The sequence below is a fragment of the Carettochelys insculpta genome, chromosome 3, assembly GCF_033958435.1.
Source record: "Carettochelys insculpta isolate YL-2023 chromosome 3, ASM3395843v1, whole genome shotgun sequence".
Taxonomy (NCBI): Eukaryota; Metazoa; Chordata; order Testudines; family Carettochelyidae; genus Carettochelys; species Carettochelys insculpta.
The window spans coordinates 189945924-189969440 of record NC_134139.1 but is presented as its reverse complement, the minus strand read 5'-3'; the positions used below and the strand labels follow the sequence as shown (position 1 = coordinate 189969440).

General features: G+C 44.9%; 1 protein-coding gene and 2 pseudogenes across 3 annotated transcripts in view; 1 reads left to right on the top strand and 2 right to left on the bottom strand.

Moving 5' to 3' along the window:
- The window catches only part of LDAH (lipid droplet associated hydrolase), a 210370-nt gene that overhangs the window by 112861 nt on the left and 73992 nt on the right, over nt 1-23517 (top strand). The gene's annotated exons all lie outside the window — the stretch shown is intronic.
- Nucleotides 18414-19219, bottom strand: LOC142010119 (uncharacterized; annotated as a pseudogene).
- On the bottom strand, nt 19553-22581 carry LOC142010118 (uncharacterized; annotated as a pseudogene).

The window sequence follows — 23517 nt, the reverse complement described above, 5'->3', positions numbered from 1 at the left end:
CTCTTTGGCCATCTCCTCCTCCTTACCAAGGTATTCCTATGTGTGGGAATAGAATTTCACCAATGCAGTCCTGAGACCACTCCCTTTATTGGACCATTACTGTTGGGGGTTGGGGCAATCTGGACTGCCCCCTTAACCTTTCAGTGTACAGCCAGAAAGCTGACAAATTGTACCAGTTTCCTCAGGAAGGTCTTTTATACTCATCCCTCCACTATTTCATTTGTAAAATGGGTTGTATTGCATAAGTCAAAAGATGTCCAAGTTGGCTCTACTCCTTCTGATTAAAAAAAAAGAACTGGATGTCTTTGCGAGGAAATTATTTTCCTCGGCTTCTTTATTAAGTGCGTGAATAGCAAATTATGAAGTGATCATGGCTAGATATTAGTATCATTTTGGGGGGCAATTGGTAACATTCCTGAATTCTCTACCAGGGAAACTGAAAAGATTAGCAAATGTTATTTCAGGAGAAGGGCAAAATGGGGCTAACTACAAATTGAGAGGAGCATTTTGATGCATGGACTGTACCAATAGCTTCAATTTTGGCATTAAGACGACATGTTTGGCTGAGATCAGCAGGCTTTCATTAGAAACAAGGATGAGACCTGGGGAATTTCCTTTTGAAGGAATTTATGTGTTTAATATATAACCAGATAATATGCTAGAGAAAATGAAGAATATCATGTGTACAGTTAGATCTTAGAGGGAGTTTAATCCAACAAGAGGTTCTTTAGTTCCATTTTTCCTGTACCAGAGACAATACTCACCTTCTTCACTGTCAGTTTTCTTAATGCAAGCAGAGAAGGAATTGTCACCACCCTCTTCCCAAAGTAGGTCATTTAAACCTCACAGTGAGGGAGAGAAGTAATTGGAGATACACATCTCCTACAACTGGAAGGGAGTTCAGGAGGTCATCTAATCTAGTCCCCTGTCCTCTTGGCAGGGCTAAGCACCATCCCTAGCATCTATTTGCCCCAGTCCCTAAACTGCCTCCTCAAGGATTGAGCTCACAACCCTGGGTTTAGCCAGCCACTGCTGACACCACTGAGCTATCCCTCCCCCTTAAGGAAACTCTTGCTCCTTCAAGATCTCAGGTTCAACATAAGGACACAGTGTTACACTCTAGTCTTGTTATCCCTCTGTTTGGGAACCTCCTGCCTATTTTTGCCATCAGTGGTAATTAATATCACAGGAAAAGTAATTGTTGCATGTGGTTATTCACTAGAGTTCAGATCCCTTTCTTGCACCAACCACTTCTATTTCACTGTCCTAATTTTATCATCAAACAAGGACCTGGGTCATTTGGTTTATTCAGAGAGGAAGTTCAGTCACTGTTAAAATTGTGGTGATAGAGAAAATATGTCACAAATGCAAGAGTAGGGGTTTCCATTTATATTATTTTCTAATTAAAAAAAAAGTTGAGCGCTCTCCTCTGCTTTTGAATCTCAGGAGATTAAACACCTTTACAAAACATTTTTGTTTCCTTGGGACATCCCTGACTTCTATAATCCCTTCGTTTTCTCTTGAGGATTGGTTTGCAGTGCTGGATTTGAAAGGTGCACATTTCTGTATTTAGTTATGGTCACATCATTGAAAGTATCCCTGTTTTGCAGTAGGAGAAAATCATTTTCTTTGAGTTCCTCTCTTTTGATTTGTCATCAACCCTGAGTGTTTACAAAATGCCTCTCTGTCATAGCAGCATATTTGAGGAAACAAGAGATTTGTGTATATTCTTGCATAGATGACTACTTAATAAAAATGTCATCAAAGGAAGAGATTCTATTATGTGTAAAACAAATACGTTTAATTTTTTGCCAAAATGGGATTATGCGTAAATTTGGAAAAATGACTTCTCTTTCCAACTCAGATGATCCCTTTCACCCTGGCCAAATTGGACTTAACTGTAGCAATTTTCCTTCTTCCAGAAAAAAGTTTATAAAAACAAAACAGTCTTCAGAGTTTCAACAGTCAATACTGTTTCTCCTCTCTCTGCGCTCTGGTTAATGGGCCTGTTAGCATCAGCCTTTGAATGTGAGGCAAGCAACACCAATCAGCAAAAAATTACAAATCAGGCATAGATATAGACATTGCAAACTGGTAATTCCATGATATAGGTTAACAACACTGATGTGGTGAGCAGGCAGTCTGACTGTGATGAAGGATGTGCCATTCGGTTTGCTTTGTCACCGGCATACTTCTGATGAGTCTGCTCTGGAGTGAGGTGCCCACTTAATACAATCTTGTGGTCAGGTGGCACTGTGGCCATGTGGAGGATCTGTCTCATGCTTTGGCACCATTTGTACAACGTGTTACATCAATAAAGCTTTGTTGAAATTGAACTCAGACAAGTATGCAAGAATATGATGCAGGTGTCTTACAAATATGAAAACTTGAAGCTAAGCATGAACAAAGGAAAATGCGTAAGATGCCAAAAAGCAGAGACATCCCTGACACTGGACAAAAGTTAATGGAAAGCAGCAGTCAAACAGGAAATGACCTTTGTCACACAGCCATCCTGAGCTTAGAACGTGTGTGCAACATAGCATGACTCTAATATTTCTGTTAAAGAATGTTATGAATTCCAAATTGTTTCGCTTTGCAAATCTCTAGAGAAGACTTCGACTGGAGTCCTGGGCACGGCCTGCCTTCTGCCTCAGCTCTAACCAGCAGTTCTCTAGATTGCCCACAAGTGACAGTCCTCTTGAACACAGAGAAGATGAGAAGACAGCTACATCAGTGTAGCACTTTAAAGAGACAGACTCCTCTGGCATTATGCTTTGTATAAAACAAAGGCTAGGTCTGTATTTAAGGGTACATCTTCATTACACGGAGGATCGATGCTGCTGTGGTCAGTCTTCCAGAGTTCAATTTAGTGCGTCTGATAGAGACATGCTAAATCAAACTAGGGGGGCGTCTCCGTTGGTGCTGGTACTCCTTTGTGAGGAGTAAGGAAAGTCAAGGGGAGTATTTGATCCCATTGACCACCCTCAGTGGAGACCACACAGAAGTTCCAATTAAGGTACATCAACTCCAGCTATGTAGTTAAGATAGCTGGAGTTGCATATTTTAATTCACCCTTCCCCTTTAGTGAAGACCTGGCCTAAGTGTAGATATGGCTCAAGAGAGTGACTGAAAAAGTGTGGTTTCTTGTTATTGCCTGTATCAGCCCTCCTGTTTAGTACAGTGTGCTTTCTGAGTCATAACGGTATCATTTATTGATGGGTGCGGGATAACCACTGTAGAGGATTGAGGCTTTCCAAGCAACTGGGGTACTGACCCAACTTGGAAAAACGAAGAACTAATATCATCGTAGAGTAAATTCATTGTCTTTCCCATTTTATGCAGTAATCAGTGCTGTATGGCGTCTGTATGGTGCACAGTTCACTAAGGGCTCTAAAGCAATTGTATGAGCAATGCTTCATTTAATATCTTAGCAATCAGAGCAAACCAATGAGGATCATTTCAAAAGTTCTTGTAATTAATTAATGCCTATAGCAAAGACAAATTACAGTTTTCTACACAAAATTGTGACTAAATAGTGTCCTTGGAGCTGCATTAGTCTGCTTCTTTTGGCAAAAGCACTTCAGGATAAGTCGTGTTGCATGTATAAGGTAGACAGTACATCACCGGGTTGCTGCCTGGTGCTTGTCTGACCCACATCTTCATAATCTGAGCACTTCAGATAGCAGACATACTGGACCAAGCTGTCAACTGAAAAACGTATCAGGAAAGTAGTTAAAGATAAACAAGTATTAGAATCATAAAATACTAGAACTGGAAGGGACCTAGAGAGGTAAAGTCCAGTCCCCTGCACTCATGGCAGGACCAGTCACCATCTAGAATGTGTGTCATTCATGGTGTTTCTTTTCTAAGCAAAAGCACAAGGCCAAGATTTTGTCAGCTCACTGTAAAGCCCAAAGCTTTATTCAGAGTGCAGTTGTGCAGTAATAACAAACACAAACTAAAACGAAGTGAAGGAAAAGTGCTACCTTGTTAAATTGTGTGGGCTGCTGTGCATTTATTGCACTTTATTTATATATGTGTCATGTGTTTATGATGGATCACTTGGGCTGCGTCTACAGTCCAAAAGTACTCTGAAGTTAACTTCTAAGTAAGAGACTACTTCGAAGTAGCCTGTACAGCATCTACACACACTTTTCCTTACTTTGAAGTTAACTTCGAAGTAAGGCAGACTAACTTCAAAGTCACTACTCCATTCCTGGAGTAGAACTTTGAAGTACTACTTTGAAGTTTAACTTTGAAGTAGGATGTGCATAGACGTTTTGCACTCACTACTTCGAAGTAAGGAGTCCGCCATGGCTATGGCTCTCCTTGGAGCAGTGAGACACTCTGGCCAGCCCAGGCAGGGCTCTATGGTCTCTGCTGGCTGCCTGACAGGAAGCAGCTCCCCAGCACCCCCAGGCAGGAAGCTGAGAGTATGCCACAAGCAGGGACAGCACAAGCTCCCACTCAGACTGCCCCTGCACGACGCACCAGCCAGTGTGTGCACCCCCTACACACCATGGCAGCACAGCAGGACCTCTTTGCCCGCCCCCTGGGAACCCCAGATGATGAGTACGAGGGTTCTTAGTGCCTAGGCAAGGGGTGTGCTAGGAGGGGACCCTCCTGGACTGAGGGGGAGCTGAAGGCCCCCCTCACTCTGTGGAGGGAGGAGAAGGTGCTTCAGCAAACCAGCGCCCGGCAGTGGAACACAGAAGCCTATGACAGGCTGGCCAGTGGGCTCACCGCTTGAGGCCACCCCGACTGTACTGGTGGCAGTGTGCAGGTACAAGTGGAAGAACTGAGCCAGGCATACTGTATGCATTGCCCCCACTACAGGCAGCTGCACCAGCCCCTGGGGCGGAGGGAGGCAGCCACCCCAGAGCATCTGGTAGACACCGCCAGCCGTGCTCCCCATGCACACTGCCCCCACCCACAGACACCAACGAGGAGGCGGGCCCCTCCAGGACCACCAGCCCCCTGTGCGGCAACTAGCCCACCGAGACTGAGGAGGAGGGCTCCAGCGACAGGACCGTCGTCATCACCCTCCCTTCCAGGACAACCAGCTGCACCTTACCCAGCTGAGCCTTGCCCGAGCTCCTGGAGATCACAGCTGGTAGGTATGGGGCGAGCAGGATGTCACAGAGCTTGGGGGTGCCCACCCACTCCCCTTGGAACAGCCCTGCAGACTACACACCCAGGGAAGGAGGGAGGGAGTGAACACAGCCTGACCCTCACCAGGTGGGAACCTCTGGGCACCTGGGATCCCACAGGGCTCATGGGCCATCAGGCGGCAGGGGAGTGGGGTGGAGGCCAGCAGAGCGTGGGCCCTGGTCTCCCTGTGGTTGGGACCCAGCACTCACGGGCTGTCCCCCTGTCCCCTTCTGTCTCCACAGGTCTGTCGTCAGGCAGCAGCCACAGCTCATCGGAGCCAGCTGCAGCTGCAGGGGCCCAGGAGGCCACCCCATCTCCCTAGCTCGCATCCCCCCATGGCCACGGCCGCCCCACATGGAGATGGCACTGGAGGGATGAGGAGGTGGCCGTCAGCCGGGTGATCGTGCGGGAAATGACCAGCATGCTGTGGGACTGGCTGGTGATGGAACAGGAAGTGTGGGTGTGGCTGGCGGGCAGCCTGGGCACCATGGCCCAGTCCTTGGCCACTCATCTCACCCAACCTCCTGCCCCCTCGCCAGCCCATCCCACAGCCACCCCTCCCGGCAGCCACTCCTGGCAGTTGCCTCTCCCCCTGAAGGTGCCCACCACATGGCGGACCTGTCCCAAGCTGCCCTCATTGAGCTGGCTCAGTGGCTCCTGGCCAGGGTGGCCGCACCTGGCCAAGCCCCATTGCCTCCCCACCCACACACCATGCAGAGCCCAAGCCTACAGCACCCACCCCACCCCCCCTCACCCCTACCTCCCTGTGGTCATGGCCCCATCGAAGCCCCGGACCTGGGGTGGTAGGGGCAGCTGTGGCCACCATGGCTCCCAGCCCTCCATGCCACTGGATCACTGAATCTTTTCCCATCCCAGCCCCCCACCAAGTTCAGTCTCCTCACCCAGTCCCCCAGCCTCCCCTCTGGGGAGTGTTCCCCCCCCATGCACCGTATGTAGTTTGACATGTTCTGTTTTGTTTCATCAAATATGTTTATTCCCCAACAGATGTGTGTTGTTCTCACCCTAACTCCGAGTCCCTGGTGCGTGGTGGGAGAGTTGGGGGTGGGGCAGGAGGGGGTGTGTTTGTTGGGGGAGTGTGAGGAATGAGGGAGTGGAGGAGCCTGTGGTGCAGAGTGTGACTGGGAGGGTCAGGGCAGGCCCTGGGCAAAGGCCAGGCACAAGGCTTCCCAGACCCTTACCCCACCCACTGGACCTGGGGGCATGGCATAGCGGGCAGCCTTTCATACCCGTCCCCCAGCTCCATGGCCCAGCCCTGGTAGAAGGACTCCCGCCTGCCCTCCACAAGATTGTGGAGAGTACAGAATGCGGTGACCACCACAGGGACATTTGGGAGGCTGACATCCAGTCTCCTGAGAAGGCTTTGAAACCTCCTCTTCAGCGTCCCCTGGCATGGTTGAGGTGGCTACTGAAGATATCCTGGGCTGGTGTGGTGCATCCATTATAGGGCTGCATGAGCCAGAGGTGCAGTGGGTATGCAGTGTCAGCCACGATGCAGGGGAGGCATTATGATGTGCCTGAGTGGGAGCTCCCATGGTCATACATATGTGCCCTCCTGCATCTGACATCCCTGCCATGAATTCTGGAACACCCAGGTGTTATGGTTCCTGCCTGGCCACCCCATGCATGTGTCCAGGAAATGGCCCCTCACATCCACCAGGGCCTGTAGTACCACCAACTGGTACCCCTTCCTGTTAATGTAGGTGCCCTCACTGTGGTCCAGAGCCCGGATCACTATGTGCGTCCTATCCAGGGCTTCGAAACAATTCGGGAAGCCCAGCTCCACAAACCCAGCGAGGGCAGTGTACAGGTCCCCAAGGGTGATGACCCGTCACAGGAGCACTGTGTTGATGGCTTGGACAACCTGCGGAGGTGCAAGGAGAACACATCTATGAACGCCAGACCGGGAGGCCCCCCCTTCCCCTCCTCCCATCCCTGCCAGGGGCCCCCTTCTCCTTGCCCAGTAGCCCCCTCTCCCCAGGGTAGGTCCATGGAGGGGGTCAGATGCACCTCTGTCAGCACTTCTCTAACGGTGGTCTTGCTGACTCCAAACTGGTGGCTGGCGAACTGGTGGCTGACAAACTGGCCGCATCCAGGAGTCCCGGTGCTGGAGAACTGGGGCGAGCCAGTGCTAGAGGTTCTCAAATGTCTGCTGGGTCATCCTGAAGTTCCTCAGCCACCTCTTGTTGTCCCAGTCCTCCAGCACCAGCCAGTCCCATCACTTGGTTCTGGTGGTGAAGGCCCGTTGGGGCCAGATCGGGGGGGAAGGATGAGGGGGGGCAGCAGGGCCCTATGCAGGCAACCCAGCTGTGCTGCTGGAACAGGATGGTGACCAGCACGGCAAGCGGGCTCTCCGGCATGGAGAGGAAGTCCTCCTCGGGGCGTGTCTGGGCTAGCATGTGCAGCTCCACTTCCCAGCACGTGCTCTGTTGCTGTCTGCAGCCTGGCAGCCTTGAGCACGTGCAGGGTGGGTGTGTTAGGTGGGACCCTTTAAGAGGTCGGCTGGGTGCAAGCCTGGATGGGCTCATTGGCCATGCAACCCGCTGCCTGCATCATTTCCTGGCTCCTTACTTCGAAGTAGGGGCTACTGTGTGTAGACACTTAACTTTGAAGTAAGGGAGGGAGTGCTTTTTGAGTGTAGATGCTCTACTTCGTTAAGTTGTACTTCGAAGTAAGCGACTTAGAAGTTACTTTGTAATGTAGACATGACCTTGGTGATTACCTGTTCTGTTCATTCCTTCTGATGCACCTGACACTGGCCACCGTGGGAAAACAGGGCACTGCTCTAGGTGGACAAGTCTGACCCAGTAGGGTCATTCATATGTTCATGTATCGCAGTATAGTGCAGTTATAATCAGAAAAGTGAGTGTATGGAAGATACTTTCGATTTCTAAGTGTTTCTCTTTCTATGTCTTCCTGCTAAAATGTACTGTTTGCAGATAAAACAGGGATTATTCTAACAACTCTATGTGGCATGTGAATAACCGTGTTTTTCTATCAAAGCCACTGATACAGATTCTACATTCAAATCCTGAGAATTTTTTTGCTGATAAAAGTTGATCATGAAACTAAATCCACCTTTTTCTTCTGTACATGAACTGGCTGTACAGTCTTAACAAAAGCAAAACATTGCTCCTCTTCAATAAGGTAAACAAGTATGGCTTGAAGACAGTAGAGGAAGGATAAACACTCAGTAAGAACAGATATTTGTACATAGTTAATTTAACTGGTATCAATATGTATTAAATAACCAGTCTCAAAAGAAGCTAATTCTTTACTCACTACGTTGGTATTATGGACAGTGCATGTCAATGGACTTATATTTGTAAGACCCGTGTTAATCATGTCGAGATTCTTTAGATTTGTACACTGAAGCAAACTAGAGTTCACCAAATAACTTCTAGAAATTCTAACATCCTCCGCCCACACCCTCCTCCATCAGTTGTATGTATTTGATTTGTCAATTTTTATTGCCATTTTTTGGACCTCTGTGCTATATGACTGAGTCTGGACTGGAAATGCTATAGATCTGAAGAAGTGGGTCTGTCCCATGAAAGCTCATCACCTAATAAATCATTTTGTTAGTCCTTAAAGTGCTACATGACTGCTGTTTTGTTTTGATAAGGCTGTGTTGCTGAGTATTGTCTCTAGTGGCAAATAAAGCTATCAAAAATCAGAGGCTGTTGCTAAGAGTAAGAATTTTGGATATACTGTGGACTAATCTCATTGAGGCTCAGTGTAAATACAGATACAGAAGATGGAAAGTAACATAGTCCAGCACTTCTACGTCCTTGCAATTGCATGAAATAGCGTGGGAAACGCCCACCCAAGTGTTGAAGCATAGTCCCAGATAAGTGCTCCAGCACATCGGAAAAAATCTATGCTCCTTCTTCTCCTGTACCCAGTATTTGACCATCAACTTGATCCTGTGCAAATGACCAAAACTTTATGTGGTTAAGTGTTTTATTTTAGCTTTAACTTGAACTATCACTGTTCAATGAATTATCAGTTCTTTTCTCTGAAGTTCCAGTGATGTGGGTTCTCTGGAGGAGAGAATAACAAGCAATCATTTTCTCTCAGGGAAAAAGTTCTCTGTCTTAAAGCTAAACTATAACAACATAATAAGATAAACAACATTTTTAATGTTTGGCGTTTGTTGTTTTACACTGTTACATGGTACAGTACTTAGTGTGTGATTGTTATCTTTCCAATACTTCTGCCTTCTCAAAGAAGAGATTTAAAATAAGGAGTCTCAGAGTGGTAGCCGTGTTAGTCTGTAGCATCACAAAAAAACCGAACCAAACAAACAAACCCACAAGCAGTTCTGTAGCATCAAAGACTAACAAATTTATTTATTAGGTAATGAACTTTCATGGATAAGACCTACTTCACCAGATTCTAAAGCAGAAGTGAGCAAACAAGGTAAATAAAGTCTCTGTGGAATTCTTCTGGAATCTCTATACCATGGGTCCAAATCATAAAGACATCATCGATGTATCGTAAGTAAAGGAGGGGTAATAGGGGATGAGAGCTGAGGAATCGTTGTTCCAGGTCAGCCATAAATATATTAGCATAAATCATCTTTATGATGTGGACCCACAGTATAGAGACTCTACAAGAATTCCACAGAGACTTTAACAATCTGCACCCCACCATCAACTTATGCCTCGACTACTTCATGCGAGAGATGCATTTCCTGGACACTACAGTACAAATCAAGGATGGCCTGATCAGTACCACACTCTGCTGGAAAGCCACTATACTTACCTACATACTTCTAGCTTCCACCCTGCACACACAACTAGATCCATTGTTTACAGTCTAGCCCTTAGGTACAATCGCATTTGCTCTGATCCTACTGACAGAGACCAAAAACTACAAGGTCTTTACCAAATATTCATAAACCTGAAATACCCACCAGGAGAAATAAAAAAACAAACCAACAGAACCAGATGAATACCCAGAGACCAGCTACTCCAAGATAGGCCAATAATAGAATACCAGTGCTTGTTACCTAACACCGTCATTGGACCCAGCCACTTCAACCACTTCAGCCACACCATCAGGGGCTCATATACCTGCACATCCACTAATGTGATATTTGCCATCATATGCCAGCAATGCCCCTCTGCCATATACGCTGTAGAAACTGGACTGTCCGTGTGCCAAAGGATGAATGTAATAAGATTGTTACCTTAAGGTCCATTATAGTAGGGATGAGTAAAGTGGGGGGCGACCCCCTGGGTTACAAAGGGAGACATCTGAACTGGAATTCATTTACAATTTTGACACGTTTAAAGGGGAGAGGAGTCAATAGTTATCTCAGTTATCTTACGTATTACAAGGACAATTTCTCCACTTTTGATATTCACAGGAATGGAAGCCGTCCCACTTAATTTACTCTGTCTAGAGGTCCTCTTAATGATAGGTGAGCTCCTCCACAGTTTTTTTCCTTCCCTCCTTCTTCTTTCTTCCTCCCTCCCTGCTTTATATTTATCCCGTTTGCTCATTTCTGCTCCAGAATCTGAAGAAGTGGGTCTTACCCTCAAAAGCTCATTACTAAATAAATAAAATTGTTTGTCTTTAAGGTGCAACAGAACAGCTTGGTTTCGTTTTGTTTTTTTAAAAGGAGTTTACAAAGCTGTTCTAAGTGTACAGAACCATCCTGTGATCTTAGCTGTGGCAATATGATGTGGGGAGAGATGCAGTTTTTCGGGTAAGTAGATCTCTTAGATCTGCTGGCGCCATAAAATCCCTTTGGTTGATGGCCAGGAGGTTAGATCTCAAAATTCCCATGCTAAATTATTTGAATCAAATGGCTTTGTTTTAGCCACTTGCTGTCCAGGATTTGTCTTGCTCCTTACGTGTTTTTGGAAACCATAAATAAACTGAGACAACCTAAAGGAAGCTTGTACTCTGAGGGGCCTATTTCACTGCTTAGTCACAAAATAATTCCTAGTACAGTAAAATTTCCATTAATCTGGCCTCTGATGGTCTGGAAATCTTGATGGTCCGGCATCCCCCGAGATACGCGTACCTCAAAATTTGCATAAGTTGGGGGGCTTGGGTGGTGGGTTGGGGCTGTGGGAGGGGGCAGGGGGGTTAAGCCTGGGGTGGGTTAGGGCTGCAGGGGAGTTGGGAGTGGAGCTGAACCAGGGCATGCGGGGGTTGGAGGCGGGGCATGCGGGGGAGGTGAAGCTGCAGCAGCATGGGGGTTGTGAAGAAGTTGAGAAGCCTGGGGCTGGTGAGGAGGCTTCAGGAACATGGGGTGGAGAAGAAACTGGGGATGTGCAGGATTGGTGAGCTGCAGCTGGGTGCAGGGGTGGTGAGCTGCGAGTAGGGGGTTGAACTAGTGCCTGGGGGATAAGGTGATGTCCAGTAGTCTGGAAAGTTTGGTAATCCGGCACCTGTCTGGTCCCAGACATGCCAGATTTAAAGGAATTCTACTGTATAATGAAAAGCACTGTCTTGCATTACTTTCTATATCAAGGCTTAGAGCTTAGTCATGTTCAAAAAAGAATTACGCCAACTGATATGAATAATGAGAACATCCACTGTTACAATGGACAGGTTTAAAAAGTAGGGATGTAAACTTCTGTGTCTCAGGCCAGAAGACAATGAATGATTGACAAGAGTTAGGAAGAAAACTTCACTTGGAGACAGACTATTCCATGAGTGTACATTGGGGAGCATTTCATAACTGTCTCTGAAGCTTTTGGTACTAGTTACTAACAGAGATAGGAGATTATTGGATAATATGGGACATTGGTCAGATCCCCTGTGATTTATCAACAACAGGTCCCAAAGTTCCCAAACAAAATGTCTGAAAGCATTTTGGGAGGATACAAGGAAACTGCTTGTATTTAAGCTTATAATTAGAGATGGATGCAAACCAGAGCTTCAGTTCCAACCCACCTGCTGATTTATTTATATAAATGAAGCCATAGATATGAATCATTTTTATGGTTTAATTTCTGTGTCCAATCCAAAATCAGCAAGAGCCCATTTTTTGATTCCAGTTCAGGTGTGACCAGCATCTGACCATGACTCTGCCTTGGACCATGTATCCTAGCCTCAGCCCAACAATATTAAAATACTCTCATCAGCAATAGGAGTATTGACTGTGATGGCCTTATTACCATACACAATGCTTAACTGTGTAAAATAAGAAAAATGGTACAGAGGGCTGATCTTGATAGAAAACTTGGGAATTCATTTGGAGACCTTTTCTGGAGAGAGACTCGCTTCTTATGTCTGTGCTATAAATCTTAGATATATTATACTGTTGTTAAACTAAAACTTTTCATGTTGCCTTGAAGAGTTGGTGTATGTCAGTCTGTATGTGAGCCATCAACAAGGAGCCACTGAGCAGGCTCCAACCTAGCACTTCAGGGACCTAGCAGGATTTTACGTGCAGTTGCTACTGTAGGCTGTTGTCACATAGAGCTAGACAATAGAACATCAAACAATCTCTCCTGCAGTCTGTGTTTTCTCTGTCCCTCCTAGGCAGCCAGGAGGAGGATGAGGAGGAAAGCAGCCTGACTTAAAATGCAGAGAGGTGAGGAATTGGGATCAGTGGCTGTGGGATGTTTCCCAGGGATACCAAGAGTTGTGAGGGGCCTTGCTGCTACCGGCCATTAACTTGAGGAAGCCTTTTCGAGGAATCAGCTTCCTGACTCCATCATTCACAAGCAATATGGGCTCTCCCTTTTGAGCCTGCCTGGGTTCAGCCTGCCTGGGACAATACAGTTGTCCCTCTGTAGGGATAAGCACACTCCAACCCCCAAGTCCTCGAAGCATTCGCCTGGAGTAATCAGTCCCTGCTGCACTGGACGCTCATAGGAGTCACAGATCTGCTTTCGTCATTGGAACACTACAGCCTAGCTGACCAGCTTCACGTCAGGAACACCACGTCGTAGATGAGTATATAGTAAAACCAAGTAAAAGTTTACTGACTAAAGAGCAGAGATTCGGGAAGGAGCAAGTAGAATTAATGTAAATAATTATAGTTGTGTATGATTTGTAGCCCCTAAAGTAAATGAACAAGACACTCCACTCACTTACAAAGACTGGCTCACCTGTAGTGTGTCTGGCAGCATTAAACAGCCAGACCAGCTGTAATCCGCTGTTCATAAGACACACTAGCAGGCAACTTGTCCCCCTAGTGAAAGATAATGGGGAGGTCCTCTGCATCTCCCCACGTAAAACTGACAGTCCATAGTCTTTGCTTCTTTTTTCTTGTAAACTGCGCCCTGGCATCTGACCAGAGGTGTCCAGTTGAAATTTACCCAGTCACCAGAGTCCACCCCTCTAGCCAGGTGCCCCCTCAGCCAAGTGCTGCACCTGCCCCCCATGGCAGATTACTCACTTGGCTCAAACCACCCAGGGCTGAAGCTGTGCGGCGTGAGCCATCCTGCAGATGGAGCCTGCCAAGGACGAAAGAGCCACCTCCACCACTACCGCCATGCACTTGTGCCACCATATGGTGGGTCAGATGCATGGAGTGGCTGGAGGGGCACCCCATGTGTGTGGCTCTTCTGAGCCACACTTCACCATAATGATCTGCACTGTTTGCCACTTGTGGCGAATGGGGAGCGTATTGGACACTGTGCATCCTCACAGTTGATTGATTAGCATTTTCTCTTGCCTGAAAGAAAGTTGTTAGCTTCTGGTAACCACACCCAACTCATGGACCTTTAAAAGAGTGGGCACCAAACTGTCAGGTGCACCCCCTAGAGAGGATCAGAGGGACATTTGGGGAGAGTCAGGGAAGAAGTTCCACCCATCCCGCCTCTGCCCCCATTTCCACTCTGGCCAAGCGCAGCCCTCACTTTCTAGTCTTCACTACCTCCCCCAGCCCCAGTCCCAGCTCCAGCTCCAGCCTTGGCTTCTGGTCCTGGTTCCACACCCAGCTCAACTCCAGACTGTGACTCTCTTTCACCCCAGTGCCCACCCAGCGTATGGTTTGGTTTCATTACAGGCAAGGGCACCTGAGACAGAAATTGTGGGGACCACTTTCTTAAGCGCATGATACGCAGCATATATTTACAACTCCTTCAATATTATCAATATATGAGTTTTACAATGAATAAAATGACCATTGTGGTTCAGGCTCACAGGAAGCTCTTTGATTAAGATTAAGTGAGGACCTGAGCCAGGGGATCCCTATAGCACTGTGCAATCTGCCAGTTCGCACCAAGAGTTTTCTGGGTCCAATTAGAGACATGGGGAAAGTGGGTTGCAAGAAAACCCACAAACTTAGTGAGCTGGAGTGCCAGAATTTGACCTTTTGACCTCTATGTGCTGTCCAAGTGCTGGTGATAATTTTTAAAATCACTAATGGTCCTACTTAATACCCGCTTCATTAATAAATACATTCAGATGTGGAGCTTTACAGTTTAGTTGGGGTTGGCAGTATTAGCTGCTCTTTTGTTACTCCACAGGCAGCATGGCTTTGACCAAGCCCCTGCTGCAGGGGGATGGAGGAGCAGGGCTAAGCTCCTATGTCGGCTCACGTACCACTGTTGGAGTTTGTGCCAGGGATTGCTGTCTCCTGTACTAGAGGATGAGGAAAAGCACGAGGTGGACAGTGACAAGAAAAGGAGGGGAGAAGAGATTTGCTGAGGACATGAGCCAGAGTACTACATAAAGGGAGGAGACGAGAGGACTGGTAGTACAGGCACCCTCTAATCTGACACCCTTGGGACCTGACCAGTGCCAGACAAGAGAATTTGCTGGACTATGGGAGGTCAGTATTGTCTAGCAGGCATTACCAACACCTCCACTGCTGACTGGGCTCTCAGAAGACATTTAGGGGTAAATTACAGCTAAGTAACAGCACAGAACAGTGAGAGCTAGGATTGGTGGTTGTAAACAAACTTTATGGGACCATGGAAAACTTGGCCACACCCATGATCAGTGGTCATTGGGCTAACTAAAATCATGCCGGATTACATACATTACCGGATGAGAGTTCTGGATTAAAGAGGTTCAACCTGTAATCAGAATATGAGGTGGGGCAGGAATAGGAGCACAGTGGGAGCTGCAGCAAGGGCAGAACAGGATCACTGGAGATGGGATCAGGCATCGCAGGAGGAAATCAGGAACCAATGGCTCTAATCGCTAGTCCTGAGTTCCTCTGTTCTCAGCAAATGGCTAAGAAGACTACTGTGACCCTGTACCTTCTCCTCCTCTTGTGCCTGAGCCTTATACTATTGCTACCAGTAACTGAAGTGCTAGAAGTTTATTCTGTGGATCTAAAGGTACAAGCTCTGCTGATGACTCATGGTTGGTGTTAACATGCTGACAGGTGATGGAATTTCTGATTTTCCGTTAGTTACTTCCTTTTTTTTTTTTTTAAAGAAAACAATGTTGAAAGAACATTATGGTTCCAAAGTTAAGTACTAAAAAGATAGAAAATGCCAGATTTAAATTTGCCTGTGCAAATAGTAGCTAGGAAAATTTGCCAAGGACACCCAACTTGCTTAGGAGGAAAATAATGATGGGGAAAGGTCAGTTATATAGACTGGCTGTTGTCTGAGCGAGGAGACTGACCTGGCTCCGTTGGTGAAGTGGGCTTCTTGGGGTGCTTAGGACTGCAGTGTATCATATTACCCTATGTTGTGCTTCACTGGGTATCAGCTCCTCTATTAGCCACCCAAACAACTGCAAGTTTACTGTAGAGGTACTCCCATCCCAAAGCCCCTCCGAAGCATTCCCCAGTGACCCAGCCCTTTCTCCAGGGAACATCCACACTATTACCAGGTCACCACAGAACTCAGATATATTTGTAGTGAAAAATAAGTTTATTAACAGAGCAGAGATTCAAAGCTTCAAGTGAGCAGTGAGTAAGAGTTTGGACAAAAAAAATGGTTACATGCAAAAGAAAGTTAGTACAAGTCGAACCTTTGTAATCCAAAACACTCTTATCTGACAACATCCATAATCCAGCATGACTTTGGTTAGTGGGACGACAGTTTATCATGGGTGTGGCCAAGTTTCCTGTGGTCCTATAAAGTTTGTTTACAGCCGCCAGTCCTGACTCTCAGTGTTCTGTGCTGTTATTTAGCTGTAATGTACTTCTAAATGTCCTCTAGGAGCCTAATAAGCAGTGGAAGTGTTGGTAATGTGCTAGACAATATTGACCTCCTGTGGTGCGGCAAATTCTCTTGTTTGGCATGGGTTAGATCCTGAGGGTGCTGGACAAGAGAGATTCAACCTGTACGTGCTTTCAGGAGATTAAATTTAACAGGCTGATGTCCTGTCTAGAGTGTTCTTATCACACACAATGCCTTTATCAGTACTTCCAATGAAGGCTAATTGTAGTATTGTTTTCATTAATGTCCACGTATTTCCTAAGCATGGGATAACAGAGTATCTTCCTGGTGTCCTACCTCCCCCAGAGCTTGTTGACTTTGCACACAGCCAGGCTAATCCCCGTGGCTCCTTTTTTTCCTGTGTACTCCTTTCCAGTTGACGCTGTATGTGAACTGCACTTCCACTAAGTTGATTTGCAATGCTTAATTTACGTATTGACAGAGATATATACATTTCCCCTATCTGCAAGAAAATCCGTGTTCCTCTTTGATAGATGACAGACTTTTCAATATATACTCACGGCTCCTTAAATATGATCTGTGCATATGCTTTGCAGTGATTACTAGGATTGGTGTCGCATAGGCTATGTCTACACTGCACTCTGCCCAGTGTTGCTGCCAGCAGAGCTATGCAAAGTGAGCGTCTCAGGATTGCAAATGGCTTCCCATTTTCATCCTCCTGAAGCTCATTACCACAGCCACACAAGAGTTCAGTGCCGGCAGAAAGAGGCTCTCTCGCCTGGCTATGCAAATAGGAACCCATTTGCAATCCCAAGAAGCTCACTTTGCATAGCTCTGCCTGCAGTGGTGCTGGGCAGAACGCCGTGTAGACTGAGCCATAAGCTTTTATTAGCTAAATCATGTGGCCCTTTTTTGCTAACCAGAATGTACATGCCTGACCTGCGGCATGCCTGTAACCTTTGTGCCCCTCCTCCTGTGCTCTTTTGTCAGATGAAATTAAGAAGTTCTTGGATCACTCACACATTCATTTTAATCCTGTCATACATAAGGTCCTGTATCAAGGAACAAACACTTCTGGACACCAACTGATTTTTTTTAAAGAGGAAAAATTGGAATTTTTATTTTAAATGAAATAGGGATTTATTTAAACATATTTAAAAATAAATTTGAAAGTGTTATGGCATAAACTTATATATTAAAATCATTTAAATTAAATGCATGAAATAATTTTAAGCAGTACAGGTTTGATGCTGGAGTTTTAAAGTCAAAACTCTGGACTGGTAGAAGTTACTGGTGAAGCCCCTGGAATAAGGAATTTTTTTGATGAACTACTAAACCAGCTTTTGGCAGAAGTAGGCTGTTCTGCAGGTGCAGAGAGAATATTTGCTTCCTTTCAGTTTATTCAGCTAATTTAGCTCAATGACTAATTCAAAGTTAAGAAACAAATTGGGAGTTGAAAAGGCAGAAAAGCTTATTTTCCTCTTCCAGTAATAAAAATTAAATGTGAGAGGATGACTGCTACTATTTCTAAAATCTTGACAAGCAGGCAAAAATAAACAATAAGTTTAATTCACTAACTTCAGATAAAACTTTAATCTAGCAGTTTTAAATGCAAAGCATATTTTGATGTACTTTCTACTCACCTTTTTTCTGATGTATCTATCACATTTAAGTTAGTTTTATTTCATACAGAATTAAAATGCTGTTCTTGTTCAATTAATTTAACTTCCATCTTAACAGAGTTTGATATGAATCACAGGTAAAAAAAGCTAGTAAATAAATGCTTTAGCCACCATCTTGTAACATAATATGATTGTAAAAATTGAGAACCTGACTATATGTAGGGCTATCAAATAATTTAAAGAATTTCAATAAATGATATCAAAACTAGTCATGATTAATCACAGTTTTAATTGTACTATTAAATAATAATAAAATACCATTTTAAATGTATTATAAATATTCTTCATTTTCAAATATATTGATTTCAGTCATAACACAGAATACAAAGCGTACAGTATTCCCCTGATATATTTAATTACAAATATTTGCACTGCAAAAAGTATCAGTATTTTGCTTGCCTCAGAGAAGTATTACAGAGCAATTATTTTATCCTCAAAATGTATTACAAATGCTGCTTTTTTTTCTTAAACAATGTAAATCTTTAGAGCCTACAAATCCACTCAGTCATCCTTGTTTGGGCCAGTTGCTAAGACAAACAAGTTTGTTTATAGTACCGGAGATAATGCTGCCTACTTCTTGTTTTCAATGGCACCTGAAAGTAAAGAACAGGCATTCACATGGAACTGTTGTAGCTGGCATTGCAAGGTATTTATGTGCCACATTTGCTACACTTCGTACGCTCCTTCATGCTTTGACACACCTTCATTTTCATCATCTGAGTCAGATACTACTAACAGAGGGTTGATTTTCTTTTTTTGCAGCTTTGGGTTCTGTAGCTCCCACATCAAAGTGTTGCTCTTTTAAGACTTCTGCCAGCATGTTCCACACCTTGTCCCTCTCAGATTTTGAAAGGCACTTCAGATTCTTAAACGTTAGGGTGAGTGCCGTAATCAGATATTGGTACTTTCTTTGTGTTTTGTCAGATCTGCTGTGTTAGTGTTCTTAAATTAAACAACAGATGCTGAGTTGTCATCTGAGACTTCCATAACACAAAATATGTGGCAGAATGCAGGCAAAGCATGGAGCAGCAGACATACAGTTCTCCCCCAAGGAGTTTAGTCACACATCTGCAGGGCTCAAGAATTGTTTCTAGCTTTTGCAATTTTTCAAAATCACTACCTGGTGGCACTGGTAGATTGTGCTTTTAAAAAACTAATCTGGCTGTGGTAGAGGCTTTATTTCTAAGCAGGTGCTGAACCATACCCCATGTGGAGTTCCATCTGGTTAAAATATTTTGTTTCTGTTCATGTGAAGTGTGTTGTATTTCTAACACTGTACTGTGTTTGAAATGTCCTGTAAATGTTCTGCATTTTACCAGCACATTTTTAAATTGCTGTTGCTGAGCATTACTACAGGTTGAACTTCTCTAGTCTGGCACTCTCTCGTCCAGCAGCGTCCATAATCCAGCATGATTTTCGTTAGCGAGACAACCACTTATAGTGGGTGTGGTCAAGTTTCCCATGGTCCCATAAAGTCCTGGCTCTCCATATTCTAAGCTGTTACGCAGCTGTAATTTAACCCTAAATGTTTTCTAAGAGGCCAGTAAGCAGTGGAAGTGTTGGCAATGCGGCTAGACAATATTGACCTCCTGTGGTTCAGCAAATTCTCATGTTCGGCACTGGTCAGGTCTCAAGGGTGCCAGATTAGAGAAGTTCAAGCTGTACAATGTCTGTCTTATTAAAGCAAACAAGTGGTGTCCATGCAGCATCAGTCAGGAATTCCATGACTCCAAGATAGTTTTGATTGGTCAAGGATGTCCAGTAATCACCAGTCAAAACAACACCTGGTACATTTCCAGAAACTTCAAATTTGTAGTAATTGTGATATAAGTTGTGTATTTGTGTTCCACTGGGTCCTCGGGAAGGCAAGGTTGGAAGATGCAATTTGCCTAACGTTAGCCCTCTATCTTAGCTCTCTTAGCCCTTTACAATGTTAAGTGATCTGCAGTCCATAACCACCTGTTTTGCAGTAGCATTAGTTAAGCTGTTGTACTTTGATCCATGAGCTTGTAGTGATCCTGAAATTCTGTAAACACATTGTCATGGCTGGTGGGATTAATTTGCTGTCAGTGGGTTAGTGGTAGCAGAAGAACTGGAGGTGAGCGCATGTTTAGCCCCTAGATGGTACTGCAGACTTGAAGTATTTGATGGTGTTGGTGCTCAGCCTTGCAATAGCTACAGGTAATGGTCTCTTTATCCAGAGAACCTTTCAGAAGTTTTTTAAAAATAAATTTGCCATTCAAAGACCTGAACCTTCGCTGCTTTGCTCCACTATATGTTCTGGTATTTAATCACTCTAGATCAGCGTTTCCCAAAGCGTGGTCCGTGATCCAGTACCAGTACTCAGTTTCAGGGACTTTCCCAAGCACTGAGGTGCCCACCTGCCATAAAATGCAGACTCCAGGTGATAAGAAATGTGTCCCCTCCCTCAGTGGGGAGGAACGTATACACAGCCATCTGCCCTTCCCCAGCCCCCATATGAATTGTACCAACCTGGGTTATGTTATAAACAAGAAATAAGTTTAATTTCAAAAGATAAGTTTTTAATGAGTACTGGGGGGGGGCTGCACCCCCTTCTCACTATGATTGCCAGCCCCTCTCTCTTTATGGGTGGGGGACAGGGAATCACACAGCCAGCCCCAGCTTTCCCAGGGGAGTCAGGGTGCTGTGTGGCACCAGCCTTGGGAGTTTTTCCTCCCAGACAACAGAATGATGTCATCACACAAATAAATTGAGAAGTCTTGTGGTACATTTTAAACTAACCGATATATTGGAACATAAGCTTTCGTGGGCAAAGACCCACTTCGTCGATGCATCTGTAAGCTTATGCTCCAATATAGCGGTTAGTCTATAAGGTACCACAAGACTTCTCATTGTTTTTGCAGATACAGATTAACATGGCTACACTTCTGATACTTGACACTAATACACCTGTCTATTGCCCAGGAAGGCTTGGAGAAGGTTGCTGTGGCTGCCTCTGGCAAGGTGGTAAGGGAGGCAGAGCCGAGCTGGGCCACCTCTGACCATGGGCAAGGAGAGGAGCTGGGAGCAGCTACCAGGGCAGGGAGGGAAGGTGCTTCTCAGAGCTGACTCCCCACAGCCCCAGGCTAGACTATCCCTCTGCAACTTGAAACCATTGATGCTTGTTCTATCACCTGCCACCACTGAGAATAGCCCAGCTCCATCCTCTTTGGGGTCTCCTCCCCCACTTTTCAAGTAGTTGAAGGTTGCTATCAAATCCCCCCTCACTCTTCTCTTCCTCAGACTCAGTAAACCCAGTTCCCTCAGCCTCTGCTCATAAGTCATGTGCCACAGCTCCTTAATAATTTTCATTGCCCTCTACAGGATTTTCTCCAATTTATCCACATCTTTCGGTAGTAGAGGGCCCAAAACTGGACACAGTACTCCAGGTGTGGTCTCAGCAGTGCCAAATAGAGGGAAATAATTGCTTCCCTCCGTCTTCTGGCAGCATTCATACTAATGCAGCCCAGTATGCTTCAGGTAGCCTCTTGGCAACAAAGGCACATTGCTGGTTCATATCCAGCTTCTTGTCTACTATAATACCCAGGTCCTTTTCTGCACAACTCCTGCCTAGTCACTCTGTCCCCAGCCTGTAGCAGTATTCTACATGGTCGCTATTTCCGACTTCATATAAAGAAATGATAGAGGCACACACACTGGATAATCACATTCAGTAAATCATAAACTTTCCAATGGTATCTTGCATTAAGTTCATCTCAGTTACATCATTCATGTCATAAGCATATTTTCCTAAAGAATAAGGACTGCAATGTCACAAGGAGAACAGAATAGAACTGTGCTGGTGTCCATAAAGTACAGTCAGTGAAGATGGCCAAAACAGGGATGCAATCAGTGCTTATTAACAAAAAGGGTTAATTTGTTTTGTTTTAATCACTGGCGTTAACTGTGATGTATGACTGTCCTAAAAATGATAATTCTACATTTGGAAGTTGTACTTTCACAGTAGAAAGGTTTCACTGCAATAGTTATATGAGGTCTATTGGCAAATGCTATTTCTTTCATCTTTTTTTTTACAATGCAAATATTTGTAATAAAAATAATACAATGTGATTGTATTTGAAATCAATATATTGGGAAATGCAGAAAAATATCTAAAATATTTATAACTTAAAAATGGGTATTCTGTTATTGTTCAATTAAACAACATGATTAAAACTGTGATTGTGATTATTTATTTATAAGCTAGTTAATTTGTTTTGCTTTTATCGGTTGAATGAACTGATCAATTGAAAGCCCTATATATAAGCTAAGCTATATATAATGGGGGGGCACACCCCTTTGGAGGGTGCAAAATTTTATAAGTAGGGGTGCAGCAAAGTCCCGCTCCCTGCAGCCCCTGCAGCTGTAAAGTTATTAGCAATGGACAAAGCTGTCCCTGCTGGAGGGCGTACTAGCAAGGCACGTGCCCCAGCTGCTCTCACTAGCGTTGGGCAAGCTGTGAGCCAGGGGGCATGTACGCTGCTGCTACGGTCTCCCCGCCCCCTCCGCAGCCCAGCATCCGACCCTCATTTCCAGGGCTGGCTGGTGGGGGTGTGGGAGGAGGGCCTGTTGATTGCACAGATGAAAAGTGGGGCCCAGCGTAAATAGTTTACTTACCCCTGATATACAAGAATGGCCAGGCTTGGTCGCATTTGTGGTCCATCTAACCCTCTTTCCCCTGCCTCACAGTAGTGAGATTAGTGAGATGCTTCAAAGGGAAAGAATAGAATAGGGCATTTTTAAACACTCCATCCCCTGTTATCTAGTCCTCACTTCTGTCAGAGGTTCAGGGATACCTTGAGCATGGAGCTGTGCCTCCGACCATCTTAGCTAATTGCCAGTAAGGGTCCTTTGCTCCATGAATATGTCTAATTCTTTTAAAACCCCATTTGTAATTTTGGTCTGCACAATGTTTTATGGGAGTAAATTCCAGAGACTGTGTTGTGTGAAGAATTACTTCCTCTTGTTTGTTTGAAAACTTCTGCCTGTTAATTTCATTGGATGACAACTCCCCCACCCCATCACTCTTGTGCTGTGTAAAGGGGAAATATTTTCCTATTCACTTTCTCAGTACCATTCCTGATTTTAGACCTCTATCATATCCCCTCTGAGTCATCTCTTTTCCACACAAAAAAGCCCCAATCTCTTCAATCTCTCCTCGTACAGGAGCTATTCCATTCCCCTAATCATTTCTCTATACCTTTTCCAATTCTAATACACTTTTTGAGATAGGATGACCAGTCCTTCTCTCAGTAGTCAAGGTGTAGGCAAACCGTGGGGTTACAGCGCATCATTATGTTTTCTTTTTGTCTATCCTTTTTCTAATGGCTCCTCACATTGCTTTTTTTCTCTATATGCGGTACATTGAGTGGATGTGTTTGGAGAGCTCTCCACAATGACTCTGTAGTGCAGCAGTGTCCAGTAGGAATGCAAAGCTTGTCACGCTTGTGGTTGTCGTCTTTCCATACTCTCCACATTATATTATACAAAATTGTATTAAATAATATTAGAAAAATAAATGTCTTCTGGCCTTTGAATTTGCACAAAACTGTATGTTGGTGCAATAATCACAAACACAAGTAAGGTAG